The sequence below is a fragment of the Rhipicephalus microplus genome, chromosome 5 (assembly GCF_043290135.1).
Source record: "Rhipicephalus microplus isolate Deutch F79 chromosome 5, USDA_Rmic, whole genome shotgun sequence".
NCBI lineage: Eukaryota > Metazoa > Arthropoda > Arachnida > Ixodida > Ixodidae > Rhipicephalus > Rhipicephalus microplus.
Genome location: NC_134704.1, coordinates 37,687,414 through 37,709,081, shown reverse-complemented (window position 1 = coordinate 37,709,081; position 21,668 = coordinate 37,687,414). Strand labels below are relative to the sequence as shown.

Here is a 21,668-nt window from a genome sequence, read left to right as displayed (position 1 = left end):
GGTCGTTTAAGTAATTTTTTCTTGTTTCAATGAAGGATCGCATGTGTTGTAGCTCTGAGATTGTATGAAGGTGTGCAGGCGGTGAAGAAGTGCTTCCGATTAGGGCCGTGCTCTGTAAGCTGGTTTCCAATATTGCTCCCGCCCTCTTTCTGATTGGTTCGAAACAAAGGCAAATCCAGAGATACCCACGCATGTTACTTTTTGTAATTCTTCGGTTAAATGATCTGCTTCTCTCACTATATAAAAATAGAGGCAAAAAGATACTTCGGCCACATGGAAGGACTGAATTTGCGCTTGTTTGCCTTTCATGTCCAAAGTTTAGGACAGGTATCGGTCGCAGCTTTTGAAAAATAAAGATAACCTCTCATTTGTGTTACATACATACATACATACATACATGCATACATACATACATACATACATACATACATACATACATACATACATACTTACATACATACATACATACATACATACATACATACATACTTACATACATACATACATACATACATACATACATACATACATACATACATACATACATACATACATACATACATACATACATACATACATACATACATACATACATGCGTACATACATACATACATACATACATGCATACATACATACATACATGCATGCATGCATGCCTACATACATACATACATACATACATACATACATACATACATACATACATACATGCATGCATGCATGCCTACATACATACATACATACATACATACATACATACATACATACATACATACATACATACATACATACATACATACATACATACATACATACATACATGCATGCATGCATGCATGCATGCATACATACATACATACATACATACATACATACATACATACAACGTACGTACGTACGTACGTACGTACGTAGCGCTGAGAGCTCTGCAGTTGCTTTCGTCAGATCGGCTGCTGCAATTTTGTACTCCCCCTCCCCACCCTCCTTCCTTTCAGTCATCGCATGCTTCAGAAAAGTGCGTGCACGTACGTCGAAGGCTGGACACGCTAGATGCCCATAAACCGTACCGTCGTGTTGGCTTGTGTTTCGTCTTTTGCTGACACTGCTGTCGGCGCCCTATTCATTCTACAGCAGATAATTATTTTATCGCCATTCGCTCGTGCCGCAAGGGTCGTGTTCTTGCTGGAGCGCGCGTATGAATTTTTCATTTCTGCTTCTCCTAACGCTTCATGCAGTGACTGTGCTTGTAGCTCTTTCGTGCGTTGAATGGTTGAGATATTAGGCAACTTCACTTTATTTAATGGAGCGTTCGCGGCAGTTCAGCGGACTCAGGCCGCCCGCCGTTTCCCATGGCAGCCCGGGTCTGTAGAGCTGCTGTGGACGTCCTACTAAAGCTGCCAGATATCTTCCTTTACTACTGCCGCGTTTCCTTTATATGCTGTGCCACTTTGTCATGTTGACGTGGGTAATGGTCTCAATCGTGCATTCCAGCTCCCATAACCGCTGCGAGAATTACCATTGGGCCGTATGCTTTATATATGGCTGTGAAGGTGCATCATATACCACGTTGCGCATATGCTTACACAACGCTGTGTGCGAGTACATCTATAACAGGATTATAACAGTCTGCCACCGCGCGTAATCGTGTTGCCGTTGCATTTTTGAACTTGGTGATGTTTCTCACTATGAGATAACTGCTTCATATATCACGAATGCATTTTGTGTACGCAGATATACCAAGGCTACCGTTTTACATTTCGCGCATTTTTTCGCTCCTAGTATTGTACGTTCGCCTCGTTCACGAGCGCGAGTGGTGCAGTGCGATTGCGGGTAACAGAAGCGCCCAGCTTTTCGGTATTACTGTTTAATACCTTCTGTTTTGCAATACCCTGCTCGTAACAACTACGCAGTTTCCGTGGACGTTAGCACATCAGCCTTATAGTTGCCATTTGATGCGAGTAATTCTGGATGTTCAAACTTTTTGTGGCGCTTCTTGCAATATGCGAAACACCCAGCTTACCCTGCTTCTGTAAAAAAAAAAAAAAAGCTCCATCGTGTAAAGAGCGAAGAATTTGTATTATTGGTGGTAAAACGTACCCTGCTTCGTCTCTTACAACAAAGTACAACGGGAATCCCGAACGCATCTTAGCATCAGATCGTATATTGTTCGTTATAACGTGAGTTTATGCCTGGAAAAAAAGGGTCGCCTTCGCTGGCGCGCAAAGTACTGCGTAACGGACAGACGAGATGATCGAAAAATAACCGAGCTTTTTTCGCAGACTCAGCTCTAATCTCTATTTTATGATGTAAGAAGCACCACACGGCCGAGCCTGGTCGATTGAGTCGAAAATCACGACACACTCTTGGTCTAAGAGTAGTAGCTGTGTGTATAGATGCCAGTACAAGCGTCCACTAGGAAGAATCAACGAAAAATTCGATATCACTATGCAGTGGTGTATCTAGGGTGTGGCGCAGGCCCGTGCCCCCCCCCCCTTTTCGCTTTTATTTTTGATGTTTTGGCATACTGGCACAAAATGACATTTAACCACATCTGTTCTCCCTCCCCCCTTTTCACTACAGATCAAGGTGGTGCCCCCCCCCCCCCCCGTAAAAAGTTTCGAACTGCGCTGCGCTCTTCTCTTGTCACTATGTCAACAAGTTAGGATACGGGCCTTCTACGAGAATAGTGTACCCGTAGAACTCCACCATCGAAACTGGCTTATTGGCCAACATTCAAGACGAGGCTCAAGCTTGAATCAATCAATCAATCAATCGATCGATCGATCGATCAATCAATCAATCAATCAATCAATAAAAGTGCAGACAGTTGCTGTGAGAACCACCCGACGGCGAAGCCTTTAGCGGGTGAGTGTATGTGAATGACTGTCGAGATCAATTCGCCTCTATAGATTCACAATCAATTTGAGATCAATCGGCCACAGACGAGATAAATTCGTCATTAGACTTCCTGCCTGTACTGGCAGTTGATACAAATGTCTGCAGCTAGTGCCGCCAGCTTGTTTCCTGCTTTCATATGTAGGGAAATAGCACCGCCGAAGTACAGGTGGGGGGAGATCTGCGAGGCGCTGGCGCCTTCTCTTGCGCTGCGCAAGAGTCAACCGCATGTGCAGGAGGCATAATTGGCAATAATAAGTAATTATTGTGATAAGTTCCTAGATATTGAAGTTAATTATGTTATTTTAGACATTGTCGAATCATTTTTACCCGATTTCGAGGATTGTTATCCGCACTTTTAGGCCTGCAGTGAGCGCTTGATTGTGAGCGTAATTCGCCACGTGAGGTCTATGAATAAACAAGCTGGGCCCTGGAAGTCCTACACTCATAAAAAGACAGACAGACAGACAGACAGACAGACAGACAGACAGACAGACAGACAGACAGACAGACAAACAGACAGACAGTGATAGATAGATAGATAGATAGATAGATAGATAGATAGATAGATAGATAGATAGATAGATAGATAGATAGATAGATAGATAGATAGATAGATAGATAGATAGACAGACAGACAGACAGTGATAGATAGATAGATAGATAGATAGATAGATAGATAGATAGATAGATAGATAGATAGATAGATAGATAGATAGATAGATAGACAGACAGACAGACAGACAGACAGACAGACAGACAGACAGACAGACAGACGGACGGACGGACGGACGGACGGGCGGACGGACGGACGGACGGACGGATGGATGGATGGATGGACGTACAGATAGATAGATAGATAGATAGATAGATAGATAGATAGATAGATAGATAGATAGATAGATAGATAGATAGATATAAATAGATAGATAGATAGATAGATAGATAGATAGATAGATAGATAGATAGATAGAAGGATAGATAGATAGATAGATAGATAGATAGATAGATAGATAGATAGATAGATAGATAGATAGATAGATAGATAGATAGATAGATAGATAGATAGATAGATAGATAGATAGATAGATAGATAGATAGATAGTGAAGAAGAGAAGGGGTCTTCAATAAATAATCAGTGAAAAGGTTGGAGCTTAACCACGGCTCTGTACGCCTACAAACGCGAAAGCAGTAAGACCAGGGTACAGAAGAGCGAGTCGAACTGCTCTAGTGTCACGTTTCCCGCTGCTTTTAGTCGGTTTCTCGAGGTCCTGTGCTGTTTATTTTTTTCTCGGCTGATTTTGTTGTACGGCCCCTCCGCTTTCATTACACTTTGTCGAGTTCGCGCGGATGGCGTAAACAACTTTACTACAGCCAACCCTACGTCGAAGCTAACGAAGGACATGAGGAATGGGAGAGGAGGGTGCGTGGGGTCGTATTGCGCAAGCGAGGTAAAGGCGACGCCTATAATTTAGCCTAGGTCACCCTACTAATGCCAGCCGAGACATATATAGCAGTACGCTTCGTCCAGACCTAATAAGGCGTTGGCTTTCACTCCGAACCGCCGACTCGATAGTACTACGAATCGTCCCGTCTTTGCTTTCAGGTCGTCTGCGTTGCTAAGATCAGCGTCGTCCTTTCGATGAATGGGCGTTTGCTTTCTCTTTCTTTTCTTTCCCCATCTTTTTAGACGACAAGGACATTGTGCACTGTTTCGCTCTACCCTGCCTTGCCTTTTATGAGATCGATGTTGTTATCGTAGCGGGAAAATGGCCCTCGCTGTCTTCGATCGCGCTATCTTGGGCGTGTCGTTCGCTCGAGCTCGTTGTGAATACGAGCCAATCCGTCCTTCGGCGTATAGGAGGAAGAAAGTTTAAGCAGAAAGACAGGGAGGTTAGCCAGTTCTTAGACCAGCTGGCTACCCTGTGCTGGGGAAAGGGGTGAGGGTAATGAAAGATGTTAAAAAGAAATGTTGCGAAGAGAGAAAGAAATTACAAAAAAATGCGACAGAGGAAAGGCAACATCAAAGAGTATAAGAGACTAAAGTCTGTCTCTGAGGCCAGTTGTCCGCAAAAAGCGTAGCAAAGCTTTCAAAGCCTTCTGGGCTGAGGATGGTCTTGGCCAATGACCCAGAATCCTTTGTTCCGACAAAGGCCGATCGTCTAGTCTATCCAGAGCTGCAGTGAGTTCTTGTCTCTGCGGGTTGAAATGGGTGCACTCACACAGAAGGTGCGCGATGGTTTCTTCGCAGCTGCAGTAGGTGCATGTAGGACAGCTCGCCATTCCAATGAGATAAGAGTACGCGTTCGTGAAGGCCACTCCAAGCCACAGGCGGCATAAAAGAGTCTCCTCAGCTCGAGATATCTTTGGGGGAAGGCAGATCGGGATCCAAGTTATGCAGGCGCGCTTTGTGAAGTCTGTTGAGTTCCACTGTACCAGTGTGAGGTAACGTGCAAGCGAACGAAGTCTTGTAGCTGCGTCGGTTCTTGAGAACGGGGTGGCTGTGTATTGGGTACCATCGTGTGCAGATCTAGCGGCCTCATCTGCGCGGTCATTGCCATATATACCGCAATGACCTGGTATCCACTGATACACTATGCTGTGCTGTTTTTCGATTGCTTGGTGATGAAGAAGCCTTATTTCAGCTACTAACTGTTCATTAGGTCCATGGCGAAAGTGTGACATAAGACATATAATAGCTGCCTTAGAGTCCGAGAAGATGAACCAAATTCCCGAAGGTTCTTCCACTATAAACTCCAGAGCTGCACGTATGGTGGCGAGTTCTGCAGCTGTCGACGACGTCAAATGCGATGTCATGAACTTAATTGTGTTGTGCCTCGCGGTAATAACCACCGCCCCTGCAGAGCTTACTGAATACAACGAGCCATCCGTGTAAATGTGAAGGCTTCCGTCGTGCTTATCTTGCAGGAAAAGTAATGTGGCCTGTTTCAGGGCTAGATGCGACGACTTTTTCTTATTTTGGATGCCAGGAATTGTAAGAAGGGCTTTGAGTGGGTGTAGGCACGATAATGGTATCGGCGGCCGTGCGGCATGCGTGAAGTGCAATGGAAGCACTGCGCAATGCTGAGCTACAGTTGCGCTGAACGCTGAGTGGGGCCTAGAAGTTCGAAGTGAGGCGAGGTGATGAGATGGAAGCCAAGCGAAATGTCTTATGTGCATTCTCAAAGCGTCTACGCGGATGTATGCGTTGACTGGATAATCACGCGCAATAGTGCACACTTGCAGTGCATGGGAGGGTTTCTATTTTGACGAAACCTCGACAACCTTGGTAGACAGCTAACAAAGGGGCTGACGCGAAAGCGGGGTCGGATAACCACATCGTGCGAACTACGGATGCTCAACGAATCTTTTGCCCTTTCATTATTCTTTCAGAAACACCGAGCTTTAAATATCTGGGGTTTCACGTGCCAATACGATTGTGAGGCTCGTCATAGTGTAGGGCTCCGGAGATTCCAACCCTTTGCTGTTCTTTGACGTGAACTGACATTGCACAGCACACTGGCCTCTAGCATTTCTTATCCTTCGATATACGACCATCGTGACCGCGTCGGTTGCCGAAAAATATGGAGCACCCGAACTCACCAAAATACTGTTCACCCGAACTGACGGCTTGATCTGAGGCTGAGTGAGGCTGAGTGAGGCTGAGTGAGTTTGCCGACCTTCGCGTGGCCGGGATCGGGACCTTAGAGTCAGTAACCGACCACAGTAATCACTGTACCTCCGGGGTGGTGTAACATTAGGCCTGGAGTGTCTTGAGTGTGTCCTTTATGCGAACGTAATGATCTTGGTGCACCCTAGCAGCGGCGCTGTTCCACGTCGCGCCTGTGTGGTCTGCAAGTATATCCGGTGTCACGCAATGGCAGGTTCCCTGTATCACCGCTAAGGGCGCTTGCGGTGATGATGATGCGACGATCATGATTTCATCAGGCGACCACAGACACTCGCGGCCACTAGGGCACGCCGCGCTCATACTGTCCATCTAACTAATGGCAAGCTATGCATATACGCCCCGCCGAGGTGGTCTAGTGGCTAGGGTACTCGGCTGCTGACCCGCAGGGCGCGGGTTCGAATCCCGGCTGCGGCGGCTGCATTTCCGATGGAGGCGGAAATGTTGTAGGCCCGTGTGCTCAGATTTGGGTGCACGTTAAAGAACCCCAGGTGGTCTAAATTTCCGGAGCCCTCCACTACGGCGTCTCTCATAATCATATAGTGGTTTTGGGACGTTAAACCCCACATATCAATCAAGCTATGCATATACGCCGTTTACCACGGGCTTACTGTCAATCGTCTTGAAAGACAGACAGATTCTTGAACAAAGCGTGTATTTTGTTTGGACAAGCCATATATGTTTTCCCTAAACATTGACGTATCCGCAAGCTTGAACAAATGAGGGGGGAGGGGGTGCTCACTCAAAGACGTACATATAAATGAAATGGGCAAACCGAAACGTCTCTGGCTCCACTTTCACTCTGAAGCAACACAAAACATTGCTCGCATCAAGTTCAGGACTATTCGGGAAGATGCTGGTCCTGTTGAGCCTGTGAATTCGGATCCCATTGAAGTGCGCACCGCCACTTTATTTTAGACGGATAAACTCAACTCGCTATCCCAGATGAGTTGAACAAACGTTGGCATCGTTAAATCATCACCCTGCTTCGTCGTCGCAACAGTGTACATCTCGCCCCGCCGCAGTGGTCTAGTGGCCAGGTAAGGCCTGCTGACCCGCCGGTTGCGGGATCGAATCCCGGCGGCGGCGACTAAATTTCCGATGGAGACGGAAATGCTGTAGACCCGTGTGTTCTGATTTGGGCGCACGTTAAAGAACACCAGGTGGTCCAAATTTTCGGAGCCCTCCACTATACACGGCGTCTCTCATATACACATGGTGGTTTTGGGACGTTAAACCCCACATATTTTTATTTACAAAAAAATCAACATATCAATCAACTCACAGCCAGTCCGAAGAATCACAGCCAGTCGCCTAAAAAAGAGAGAGAGAGAAGAGAGAGAGAGTAAGGGGGGAGATGGAAAAATAGAGAAATCGAAGTTAGGAAGCTATCGATCCATATAATGTTTTTGAACGTTCGACGGTATCTCACGTTCCGCGACACGCTCTCCACGAAACTCGCGGTGACGCGTGATATTTTCGCGTCTAGTGGTCATTTGCACGTCGTTAGCGATGGGGATGTTCTTATTGACGCCAGGTAACACCAAATTACATGGCTGGTGTGCGTGCGTGCGAGTGTGTGTGTGTGTGTGTGTGTGTGTGTGCGTGTGTGTGCGTGTGTGTGTGTGTGTGTGTATGTGTGTGTGTGTGTGTGTGTAGGTATTGTAGAGGTTTCTGGTTTGCAATTATACCAGCCCTAATTAGGAAGCGTGGAACGAACGCGAGTGGCCAGCGATTGGCGTGTTTCTAGAGAAATACCCGAGCGCTACTGCTCGATCATTCCATGTAGCCGGTGTGGTTTGACGATGTATTTCAAAATAGTCAATTAGATAGGACTGTAGAATGCCTTACTCGGCAGCCATTTTTTCGACGGGTTTCGATTCGCTCGATTATATAACTGTCACTCTTTCTCAGTGAACTTTTGTGAATTGCTAGATTGCACACGACGTCATAGAGACAGTCTTTAAATGTACTGGTTTTTGAAAATGGCGGCTATGAGGACGCCAAGGCTGCAATATTGCGTTGCGGTTAACGCGCTTCAATGTGTTCACGACACTGCCGGGTCGTTATTGGCTTCTGAGGTTGCGCATCGATACAACTTGCGTGCCATGTACTGATAAGCACTAATTTGACAATGCAAACATCGCGTCCCGCCATGCTGGTACTTGAACACGGTTTCTTCAGTGGCGTCAACCCAAGCCATATCAATCTTTCCAGAAGATTTGTTCTCAAGTTTGCTGTACCCGTGTACCGCATTATAAAAATTTAATGAGAATGGAAATATAGCTGTTTGTTAGAGAGAAATAAAAGAAAAGACAGAAAGAGAAAGAAAAAAAAGAAAGAAAAAAGAAGGAAAGAAAGAAAGAAAGAAAGGAAAAAAGAAGAGAAAGAAAGAAAGAAAGAAAGAAAGAAAGAAAGAGAGAAAGAAAGAAAGAAAGAAAGAAAGAAAGAAAGAAAGAAAGAAAGAACGAAAGAGAGAAAGAAATGGTCCTACATATACGGTGGTTCTTCCGTGGGTTTCATGCACCTTTCATTTCTCCGATGTAACGATATATCCAACTTAGGTATTATGGAAGTTTTTGTCGCAAAACTTCTTTGGCGCGTTTACTTAGTTAATTTTCACTTGCGAAGAACGAGTGCATTTCCTGTGTTTTTTTTTTTTTGTTTTGTCAGGAGGAAACGACTGGTTGCATTTTTACATGTCGCCGTTTCACGATTATATGTGAGAAAGAGAACCTCTCCGAAAGCGGGTACTTGAATTGACAGAACCCGTTACTCATTCGTCTCGCACCACCTCTCAGCGACGACGACGACGACGACGACGACGATGATGATGATGATTATGGTGATGATGATGATGATGATACTCCTTGGTTCATCGGCACCTACCGATTCGGGGGGATCGGTCAAGAGTCGGGCGGATTACATAGGCTGCATTTTGCAGGTGTTTGTTTCAAACGTTAATTACGATTTTGCACAACTTCCCAATGACCAAAAACAATTATATTCGCAGAGACATTTATTCTTCGTCACTGAGGTATTTATCATTGATACAAAAATACCATCTTAGGGTTCTGCCGGCTTTCATTGTTTCGTTACTGATAATCGGCAAGTAAAATAAATATATCATTTAACTAAAGCATGGAGTCAAGTTTCCACATAGACCTTAATGGAAAAAAAAAACCCGCCCACTACTCAGACAGTCCGCTCCATTGGGTATGTGCCGCGGTCATAAATATAGGACAGCAACAACAAGTTTAAGTACACGCTCTGTTTCCACTGAAAACACCAAGAGGCACGTGGGTGCAGCAAGGAAATTAACTGAACCATAAAACAGCGTACGTCAGCAAACATTCCGAACTAATTTTTACTGTTCGTTTCCTGTTCGGAAAAGCAGCAGTTGATACGAGTAAGGTTTGCTTGCACCCACTTGAGACGAATGCAATGGCTTTGTTCCTCGTAATTTCAATAGGGCATGCATCGCATTGGACAGGTTTTAATGCGTGTTACGTAAGCAAATGAAATTTCAAAGGGGTCGCACGAAACATGATGTTTTACGAAACAAAATGTTTTGATCAAGTGCCGCGTACGAACTGTAGTTAACATACAAATGCGGGAAATGATGGTGGTAATACGCCGTCTGCAACCGTTGCTCGTCAAAGCGATGGCACACCGTGCAGCGGGCTTACATCGGTCTCCTCCACATCTATGTTTTCTCTGTTGTTTTTTCGCTACCCACTATACGACGCTACAGAGGCGGCATTTCAATTAAGGAAATAAGCCTGTTCTGTCCTGCAAATTGGTCACGGTCGCAACAGTCGTGACGGTAACACTAGCCCTAACGGGACGTTGCGTAAGTATTCACGTTAAACGCGCTCCGCCCGCGTTGTTCGGAGGGGAAGTGTAATTATCGGTGAAATGTTGCTCAACAGCATTTCACAACGCGACCGTTCTGGAAAGCAGCGTCCATGCTGCTCGCACTGATGAAAACGCCGTGTTTTCAATCTCCACGCCGCATTGCGTAACTATATTTTGTACTGTCTGGACTGTCGATTTGCTTATAATTTTACCCGTTTTGGTCGTGTGCGTCTTGTATACATTCGGCGTGTTCGGGACGGCTACTGGAGAACAGCGGTAACGAACGAAAGGAGTTCCGAGAGGAAACGTTTTAAGATCCCGTGCTTTGCGAGAAGCGGCGCAATTGCATGCGAGAAGATTAGTTTGCCCTTTTGATTACTGCTCACTCCGCCACGGTGAGTCGGGAGTTACAAAGCTCGGCTGCTCAATCGAAAGGTCGTGGCTTCCATCCCAACTCTGACAGTAACATTTCGGTTAAGGTGATATGTTAGAGGCCCTTGTTAGGTACGATGTCAGTCCACGTTAACACGGCATGGTTGCGATTTCCGGAACCGTCCACTAGGGCGTCCGTCACAATTATATCGCCATTTTCGGACGTGAAACCTAAGATATTATTTTTAATTAATTTTAAGCGGTGCATAGCGTAACGCCCATAATGAGAAGTGTCCAGTCTGTCCCTATGCGGGATCCTTTGTCGGTAATGTTTGTTGCTCTTTCGCTGGAGTCCAGCATGCTCGAAAAAAAAAATCCCGCACCTTCACGAAGCCAGTGATGACGAGTGGCCGAAGCAAAGTCCATAATGTCTACGTTTAAGTCGTCTAATGGTATAAGGCGCTTGTACTTCTAGGTGTCTTATATTCTTCTGTCGCAAGTAGGATGAATATTAGTTTATTGTTAAACGTTTTTGTCTGACATCCTACGGATCTCCGCTTGACGGACGTAGACAAGAATATGCCCTAAGGAGCTTCACCCCTAAAATTTGTTGTAATAGCAATTTTGAATCTACATAGTTTGCACTGACGTAACTATGGCCACCATCTTAGGGAACCAAGCTAGTTGAGATGCTACGTGATTTCAAACGGTGACATCAGATTAGTGCCACTGCCGCTTCCGTTCCTTTGTGAGCTCCCTTGGCGTGGCTCGCGAAGAGAAGTAAATGGGGACAGCCCAAAAGAACGCCGGGACCCAACGACTATGCCTCCTCCTCTGCACTGCCACTCTTGAATGAGACAAAATGTCGTGGTTTCTGCCATCTTAGGGCACCCTGCGCAGATATCCTGTCTGTGACGTCACGTTCAAGCTATGTATACACCCCAACACCTTTGGTAAAGAATTTTCGCAGAACCACTACAAATCGGCTTAATGGTTGCCGTTGTACCAAGATGTGATTCAACAGCAGTGGTATCAGAAACTTTGGTAGGTCACCTAAAAAATTAGAAACCTGAATTCTCAGGTTCTTCTATCAAGGACCCTCAGCGCGAACATTGTTTTTTTTTTCTTTTCACTCTGCGTTTTATTGCTTGAGGCGCCGTGCGAATAAGTCGAATGCCACGAGATTGGTTCTTGGCGTCGTTAATGAAATGACCGTGCTCTAGCGACACGTGGCGTTGCGCTGATTTAAGGCGGCGCTCGGTGGCGCGCAAGGAAGCTCATCATTAACGTTTATGGAAGGTTCATCGCGTATTCAAGTCACCCGCGCCCCGGAGGGAACCTCGTACGCCTCCGCACCCGGTGTCCCAGCGCGGCTTGTGCTCGCGCAATATGTGACTACGTGGCTGTCCTCGTTTCCTTTACCTGCTCTTATTGTCCTCTTCTTTCGCCGAAGTCAAGAATGCGGGCATTGCTGCACTGCATCGCCGCCCCTCGTCATCAACTTCCAAGATTGCTCTTTCACGGCTGGCCGTCGCTTGCGGCGATAAAGACGGATCTCTCGGTCGTCAGCGCCATTAAGCCACCTACTGCGAGCGGTGAAAAGAAGGGGGCCCTATATTTAGGCCTGGTTGCTTCGATGATTTTCGCGAAGTTGTTTTTAATGGTCATGAAAGTGAGCTTATTCTAATACTTCTAATATGCTGCACGAAGTTTTTAGGGCAAATGAGCTTGGCTTGCGACAAATGCGTGTACACCTAAACATCGTTGTAACAAAGTCGCACATCATGCAAGAATAGCTTTGGTGTACTAAAAATAATAACGTTTGTTTATAACATTGTATTTATGACATCTACTTCAGTATAACTAATAATGAAGTAAATAAATCTTAATTTATATTTGTGTTCGTTACATTGAAGTTTATACGTCGGATGATTGAAAGGGATGTGAAACAGTTCATGTGGAGAAGAAAGTTTCATAGTACCTTTGCGCAGTCAACAAACTATAGTTTACTCTTCAGCTTTACATTATATGTGTCATGTATAGCTTCACCTCATCGATTTCGACTGAACTTTGAAGTGCGGAGCCGTAAATTAATGAGGTAACCGAAGACGCGATGTTTGAAAATATGTAAGTTTGTTCCCATTCAAATGATGCAACGTTTTTTTTTTCCAGAATATAATAATACAGCCCGCTGAGAACAATTTAAATAATTTTGAGCAAAATTGAAGGTGCGGTTTTTAATATAACTTTTTGATCGACCGACAAGGTTTTTTTTTTGTGTGTTATGAGCAACAAAATTCATTACATTGAAAATTACTGAACAAAGTAAAATGTAGGCGACAATTATTCACATATCAAGGCTGTAAACACGAAGAAGCTACGGCGTTCACAGAAGTAGAAATTAGGCCCCAAATACTAAGGAGTTTCAAAAGCACGGCGTTTTTGGCGAATATATAAAAAAACTTAGGTTGCCCAGAATGAGAAAAGATAAAGTGAGCTATTTCTTCATTACTTCTATTTGAGCTCAGCGGAAAGATACTTGTGGTATATAACTTGCATCGCTGTTAGCATGTTTGTGAATTCACGAAAACGCACTCTTCGTAAAATGACCGTCGTCAACCGGCGATGGTTTTCGATTTTTACTTGGTTAATGGAATGGAATGAAAAAACTTAATTTTTTTTTACTTCGTTAAAATATTTTTATATGAAAACGAAATGTGATTTTGGGCTATTCGGTCACACAGGCATAATATACGAAGTTATGAGCAAAATCGGGGATATCAAGTATACCTCGTTTTTTTTTTTTTTCGTGGAATCGCCCAGCTTCAAATTTCTCATTCCTTGGCTGCTTGCACAGGGTGGCATAGTTGATTCGCCCTTTTAGGTGACCTTTCTGTCTTTTATCTTCTCTCTTTCTCACTCACTGTCTTCTTTTCTTCTCTTCCTTACTTTAGAAGTAGCTTGCGCGAAAAATTGTCTGAATTTTCACGTCAAAGCCATTTCATTGCAAGTAGCACGATTCCGGTCCCGAGTGCATCAGCTAGCTGAACAGGCATTAGGTGCGCGCCGTTCCGAGATTAGCAGGTTGGCGTACAAGAACACGGCCGTGCGTAATATGAAGTCCTGCCATGGAAGAGACAAAAAATTCGAGCAAACGAACAGGAGCCCGGGGCGTATTTGTCCGGGCTCGAACGAAGGGCCCTGATCGATCTGGTCGATGCGGCGGTGCGCGCGGACGTCAGGTGCAGGCCGGGTTTGTATTTGTCGTTTTCGCGCGCTCGTATACGCGACGCCGGGAGATTAGCGCGCGCATTCCACGCCGCTCGGAGAAAGGCTTGAGTGGCCCATTTGCGAGACGCCGCCCAGGTCTGGCACTTTCAGACACTTCCGGAATTGAGAGGCGGGAGTCGGAAAGGGGGAAGGAGGATTCTCTTGGCGCGCCAGAGATGCGTGGTGTATTTGTATTTGTTCTCGCAACTCTTACGCCTTCCGCTAGCTAAAAATAATGGAGTACTTGACGTTCTTATTTTTTGTGTGTTTTGTTGGGTGAATATCACCAGCCTGCACGTGTTATGTGGAATAAAAAGAGAAAGGATAAAGAAAAGGAGCGAGAAAAAAAATAAAAGTTACGAGAAGAAATGAGCAGAAAGACAGAGATGTTAGACGGTTCCCAGGCCGGCTGGCTGCCTTGGGGTCGTAAAAGATGATTGAAAAGAGATCCTATGAAAAGATGGAGTGAAAATGAAGAGGGTAATAAGACGCTGCCTAAAGTCCTTCTTTGAGACCAGTTGTTGGGCCAGGCAAACCCCGCCTATTGCAACATCACAACCACCACCACCCGTAAGAAACGCAGAGGCACACTCAAAGCATTTCGTGCCAGCATGTCAAGACACCTTTCCTCCAACAACGAAGCTCCTCAAATTCACCTAATACCTTAAAGTTATTCTGAGGGTGAACTGAAGCGGGGACATTGACAGGAAAGACAGGTGACTGTTTTCTCGAAGTTATAGTAATCGCACGCCGGGCTGTTGGCCATTCGGATTCGAAATGAGATAAAAAGATAAACGGCCTGCGGAAGTATAAGGAAGTGGCCGGAAAGCAAATGTGCATTTCGCTTGCCTGCTACTCCGCTCTCTTGTTTCTATAAGAGAGCAGAATCCCACTCCTTGTTGGTTGTCAGATATAGGCATTTTTCATTATTCTAAAGCAGCTGCTAGTACTTGTTCCTCCATCTAACCTTGATAGAACGGTAGCTTGGGCTAGCTGGAGATTTACCATGGACATATTTTGTGCAGCTCCAAGTGAACCAGGGCAGTTGAGAGGACGGCGCTGGTGTTGCGACCTCTTATCCTTTCTGTTCACTTATTGCTGCACAAATATGTCGGTTTTCCGTTTGAAGAAAGCAAGTACAAGGAAGAATAGTGATATGACAAAGTACACACACAAACACACTCGGACATGGGTGCTACACTCTAACAAAAAAAAATAGCGTGTGACTCTTTTTCTGGTATTCCTTACTTGCCATGTATATGACCCCTTTTAAAGAAGCATGTTAACTCTTTTGTGGGTAACACTACTCTCAAAAGAGAGTGTAATGACTCCCACAGGGAGTTCACGTGCCTCTCTAAGCCAGAACGCAAAAAAAAAAGAATTTGAACTACTCTTTTTTATATGTTTTGGTACACGTTTTGGCACACGTTTTGGTACACGTTTTGGTACACGTTTTGGTACACGTTTGGTACGTCTTGGTACAAATTTGTTTGTTTGGCCAGAAAGCTTCCCAATGTGCTTGTTTTCGATGATGGCGGGATTATTTAGTTTCGACACTCTTTCGCCTGCTTCGCGTTTAGCTGACGATCGCTGTTAGTTTTATAGCTGATAAATATGATGTTGCGAAAGTTCTCATTAAATATTCTTTACCTTGAGGTTCGCGCGTGTCCGCACTTTTTATGTGACAGTGCATATATTCGCGGTCAGACTTGTGCCATTAATTTGGAGTGGAATGAAGTCTGGGCATCATGTCGTATAAATTGGAGGCAGCCATTACTGTCTCAAAAAATGGCTGCGGGCTTCTTTCTGCTGCGTCGCTGGAGTCGCGCGCCCATTGAACTAAACAGAAAGACGCAGCAGAAGGACTTGTTCTTTTTCTGCGGATGTGGGAGCAACACGCTGCGTGCTATAGAGCGTATTCCGCAGCACATTACTAACACTTTATTGCGATAACAATTATATGGACACAAACACCGAGATTATGCCGTCGCCGTCATGTGCATTATTCAGTCATAATCGATAATGCCACCCCGCGCATCGTATGCTATACGGGCGAGCTGCGTCGCTCGAGCAGCAGCTGCGAACTTAGCTCTTAAGGGCGTGGTCTCAAGCGCTGATGCGCGCTATATCGACAGACGTCGGGACAATGCTAGCAAACTTGATGTGCTCTCACCGCTCTTTCCGAGTTCGGAGGACAGGCAGCTTGAAAACCGCTTCGGTTCCTGGGGCGCCCGTATTTTCTAAAACCAGCGCTTTGTTCAGTTACGGAAAACCGAAACCGAAAGGGTCAGCGGTTAGCCTAACTTCGTATAACATTCTAATTTGTTGTTATTGCACTCACTGCTTAGCCCTGCCGTGGGTACATGCATACATACATACATACATACATACATACATACATACATACATGCATGCATACATACATACATACATACATACATACATACATACATACATACATACATACATACATACATACATACATACATACATACATGCATACATACATACATACATACATACATACATGCATGCATGCATGCATGCATACATACATACATACATACATACATACATACATACATACATACATACATACATACATACATACATACATACATACATACATACGTATCGTTTCTTATTTATGGCGTGATTTGATATGCTTCTCACTCTTTCTTACTTTTTGTGAGACCCTCTCTCTCAGCACGATTATTATACTGTGCGACTGAAAACAAGGATGGTGCTGTTTACTGTTACTTCTATCCAAATTGATCATTTCTCTCTATACCCCATTTTCCCAATTTCTCGCGCGTAGCACTTCATTCAATTTCACCTTTTCCTCGCCACCGTTTGCTGGTCTTTGGGACGCTCGTTTGATCCAGTTGATCAATTCTCCACCGCACGTCGAAGACATCGACAAAGCACGCGATGCCAGCGAACTACACAGATCAGCCGCTAAGCAGCGGCAGGGCAACAGCGCCTTCCCGTTCGAGACCTGTAACTCCCGACAACGGAAGGATTTACGGCGAAGCTCCTCCAAGGGCCGTCTAGTGGGACCGATCTTTTGTAGAAGGAAAAGAGGAGGTAAAGGAGGAGGCGAATGGAGCAGTGACTCGTAATGATCGCACGCTACACAATAGGAGGGGGAGAAGCAATTAGGAGTCGGCGTAGCTTCTCTTTTGTTTTATTGGAGCGGTGGAGGCCTGCCACTTTGGCGAGGCCGTGCATCGTTTCGACTCGGGCTGCGAGCTTCCGGTCCGCTGTTTATTTGACCACCGCATAGGGTCCCTGATGGCTTATAGCCTTCTTTACTCACACTATGTATGTATGTATGTATGTATGTATGTATGTATGTATGTATGTATGTATGTATGTATGTATGTATGTATGTATGTATGTATGTATGAATGTATGTATGTATGTATGTACGTACGTACGTACGTACGTACGTATGTATGTATGTATGTATGTATGTATGTATGTATGTATGTATGTATATGTGTGTGTGTGTGCGCGCGCGCGCGCGCGTGTGTGTGTGTGTGTGTGTGTGTGTGTGTGTGTGTGTGTGTGTGTGATATTCTACTGATCTCGTTTATCGAACCTATTCCAGAGGCGGGAAGTCTAACAGGCCTCCTTTTTTTCTATAAAACTACATCAGTACATTCGCAAAATGACAGTATGTGCTAGAAGGCTTTGCCAATCGACATTTAGTACCGAAGTAATTGTTACTAGTGGAAAATTCAGGGTAAGACAGGGTTGCCAACAAGTCTGATTATTTTCACATAAATTGATCACACAGTAGCACGTCCGATCTTTCGAATAACACAGCTAACTCACTCACTCACTCACTCACTCACTCACCTCCTAGGTCTCTATTACTTGCACGACTTTTTGTGCCCATGTTTTGAAGTCTGAGAATAAAAGTAGCCAACACGAACGACAGCAATATTCCACGGACATGCACGCACAAGAATACAATCAAATGTCGAAGAGCACCACGTTACTAACAACATCGTCGACAGTTGGGTCAGTTGATAAGTTGGCCAGCATTCTGTTGACGGTCGAGCTTTGTGCGGTTGTCTTTTTTTTTTCTTTGTCTGTTTTGCAGGTTATATCTTCAAGTACATTACCGTACTACGTTTTTTTTTTTCATCGGTTCTGTTCGCTAGTCCAATTTCAGCCTTTTCAAAAGGATGCAAGTTCGGCCACTCAATTGTAGCCTGCCACGAACGCGTGTGTACGTTTGGCCTCGTGTTCACCCGCTTGGCGTTCGTTGCCCCCCCCCCCCATAAGAAAAAAAAAGTACAAATAATGGTTTCGTTTGTGAATGGTTGTTTTCGATTGCGGAACGACTCGGAGTGGCGCTTCCTTTTGAATACCGCAGTCCCACTTTCCAACTGCGCTTCTAACTCGGCTTCGGGCCTCCTTTGAAATGGCAGCGAATGCGGAATTGGAGGAAGGAAGGAAGCCCATATAGCTTGCCCACAAAATGATGCGTTTCGAAGTTGTCGTTTCGCAGGAAAAATTCGCCACGCTGGGCAGCAACACAGCCAGCCATTGAACGTAAGGACTACCTATCTTACAGACACTGCCAAAATGGAGACCTTTTTGTTGGTCCGGGGAAACAGAAAGTGCTCGCCGATTTCGGGAGCTACAGCATGCGACTTTTGAGAACATTTCGCATGGAGAGTGCGGTTGTGAAGCGTGAAGGAACGGAATAAAAGAACGGCGCAACTGCAATCGTGTAATCACTAGGCGGCACTTCGACTCATTAACGTTGTTTTCAGTGGAGTTTTATGACTATAGTTCTGAGTACGTATGTATTTAGCTTAAATTAACCTTGATTTCTGGAAACGGGTGCTTTGCGAACGAATGTGAGCATGAGAAATCTTTCGCATAGGTTGTAGGGGTTTTCGAGGCTACTCGACCCAGAACACCGCAGTGAAAACGCGGGGCCAGACCAGGAACCGGGTTTATTCCGCTAAGCCTCAGCCTCAACTGTCCACTGCCAGCGGCTGTCCAGAGCTACGTCGAGAGAGAGAGAGTATGAAAGGCGATCCGGTACGGGAGGCGTATGCAACCAGATCTTCTACGGGGACGTCACACCTCCCTGGGTGCCGGGGTCGCCAGCGTTCAACGACTGCTACGTGGAGGAGTGGCCGCCACCCAGACGTGAGAGGTACGGGCGGCTACAACGGCAAAGGATGAAGCAGCGAGACGTTTACTACGACCACGGCACCGTGCAATAATGTCAGCGCCAGGAGGTCTACTTTGGCTACTTTGGGCCCGCTGTCTCAGTGGCACGCGGCAGCTGCTGGCAGCGGGCAGTTGAGGCTGAGGCTTAGCGGACCCGGTTCCTGGTCTGGCTCCGCGTCTTCTCTGCGGGTTTCTGCGCCGAATAGCCTCGAAACCCCCTACAAGGTGTAGCGGAGTGATGCGTAGCATGAAGAGTCATTCGATTGGTTCGAAACGCGCGGTTCCAAACACTCTAAGAAAGAAAAGTAGTTTAACCTTTTTTACTTGTAAGTCCTTGCTGGTCATGACTCTTCTTGTAGATAATTATACCCTCGTTGCAGAGTCATGAAAATCAAAAGACATTTAACGTATTTCTTTAAAGAGAGCCATGTATATGGGGCAAATCAGCATCCTTGAGAAGAGCAAAACATTCTGTTTTTTTTAACTTCTTCACAAATCACTGAGCTTCCTTGCACACTGCAATAGAGGATCCAACGCCCCAAGACCCTAACTTTGGTACAATTCTTCAGTATTACAGGGACAATAGAAAACTGTATCCAGCACCGCATAAGAAACTCACATCAATGGAATCGGTGGCATTACGCAGAATCCAAACAAACACATACACGAACTTACACAGGCTGCATGTATTCTACCCCACAGCATACAAAGATATATGTCCGTGGTGTGGGGCCACACCAACTCTGCTTCACATCACGTGGGAGTGTACGCATCACAATGAAGAACACCACAACATGAACAACACAGAGGAACAATGGGAGGCACTGCTGTCCAGCTCGGCCATCGCTGATCAGCGCTGGCTGGTCCAACGGGAAGAGATGATGGCTAGGGCCAGCGGAGCCCTGTAATAGGGGCCCGACCATTTGGAATGCTCCGCGTTATGCACAAATAAAGTTTTCTCTCCCTCTTTCTTCAGAATGTTTCGTGATCTGTTTTAATATACATGTACGTTAAAAATACACCAGTTTGATTCAATTGATCTAAAACCTTCCTGTACGAGTTATGATTGTCCCAGAGTGTTTCCTTCAGACGTGAAGCTCCAAGAATTGCTCGAGTAGGGCTGACAGCTCAACATTGCTTACCAAGCGCACTGTTCAAATAGAAGCTGACGAACTGCGTCAGGAAGAAAGCGTTAGTTTGTGGCGCGTAAAATTGGGGCGCGCCCGTGCACATCAAACAAGCGACTTGTTTGTTTTAGTAATGCATCCGTGTCTATTTCGATTCGCCTCGTATCGCGCGAATCAGAACGCTGGCTACATGTGTGCTATCAAGAGAGATAGCAAATCTCAATTTTTGATACCGGAGGACACCACGTTGTTTGTACTTTTCTCAGCGTAAGTAACGCAGCAACGTCAAACAGCACTTCCTATTTCGCAGTTCCCTGTCGTGAGCTCTTGTGGGGCCATTAGTGTTATTATTAGTAGTGTTAGTAGAGGCTAGAGTGTGGGGAACACGCCTACGCTGAGAGATTGCTTAAGAAACGGGTAATTCTAACAAAATAGCTTAATTTCATTAGCTTACGCCTGTTAAAATAATTATAGTGATGAAAAAAAAAGAAAATTAAGTATGAGAAATTGACGAATAGAAACGATGGTTATAGAAAATGAAGCGAATAACTTGAACAAAAAAAAATGTGAAGCAACTTCGAAACTAGGAATTTAGAAGTAATCATATATTTACAGCCTAAATTTCTTTGAACCTTTAATAAACTCCTGCAATGCATCGGAATCCTTCTCGTCATTGTATTCTAAGGACAAAGCAAGGGCGAGAACAACCGGAGACATTCTTCTTTCTATTCCAGACGGTAGTCACGCCTGAATATTTACTTCCTGTTTCGCGAATATTCAGAAAAGTTCTCTTTAAAAAAAAACCAACCGCAGCGCTTAATATAGTACTGATTGTGATGTAATCTAGCGCCAATTTAGCCATCTTAAAGCGTTAATGTGGTTATTGGGTAGCTCCCAAAGCAGTTCGAACTCCCACGTTAAATCCTGCGTTAATGTCGCACTTCCGTAAGACTCAGTGTATTTTCTAAATCCTTCGCTTAATGCATCTGAAAACTTAGCCATGGCTTATCACCAACAACCCAGCAATTGCCGACGCAATCGCGTGCTTGCCGATGCGGTGGCGCCATCTCTCGCGTGGTGCGGGTGTCAGCTGAATGTTTCAAGAAGCTCTTTTCGCGAATTTTCGGTAAATTATTGCAGTTATTTCGTTGTTATTTCTAAAGTTTGTGTTATTTTAGACCTTGTTAGTTTTATTTTGCACTTGTCTTGAGCATTGTTAGCACTTGTTTAGGGGGTCATATTGACCACTGCGTGACCA

At 45.1% G+C, this 21,668-nt stretch overlaps 1 protein-coding gene across 1 annotated transcript in view; it reads left to right on the top strand.

Moving 5' to 3' along the window:
* The window catches only part of LOC119173913 (uncharacterized), a 200,612-nt gene that overhangs the window by 145,354 nt on the left and 33,590 nt on the right, over window positions 1-21,668 (top strand). The window lies entirely within an intron of this gene.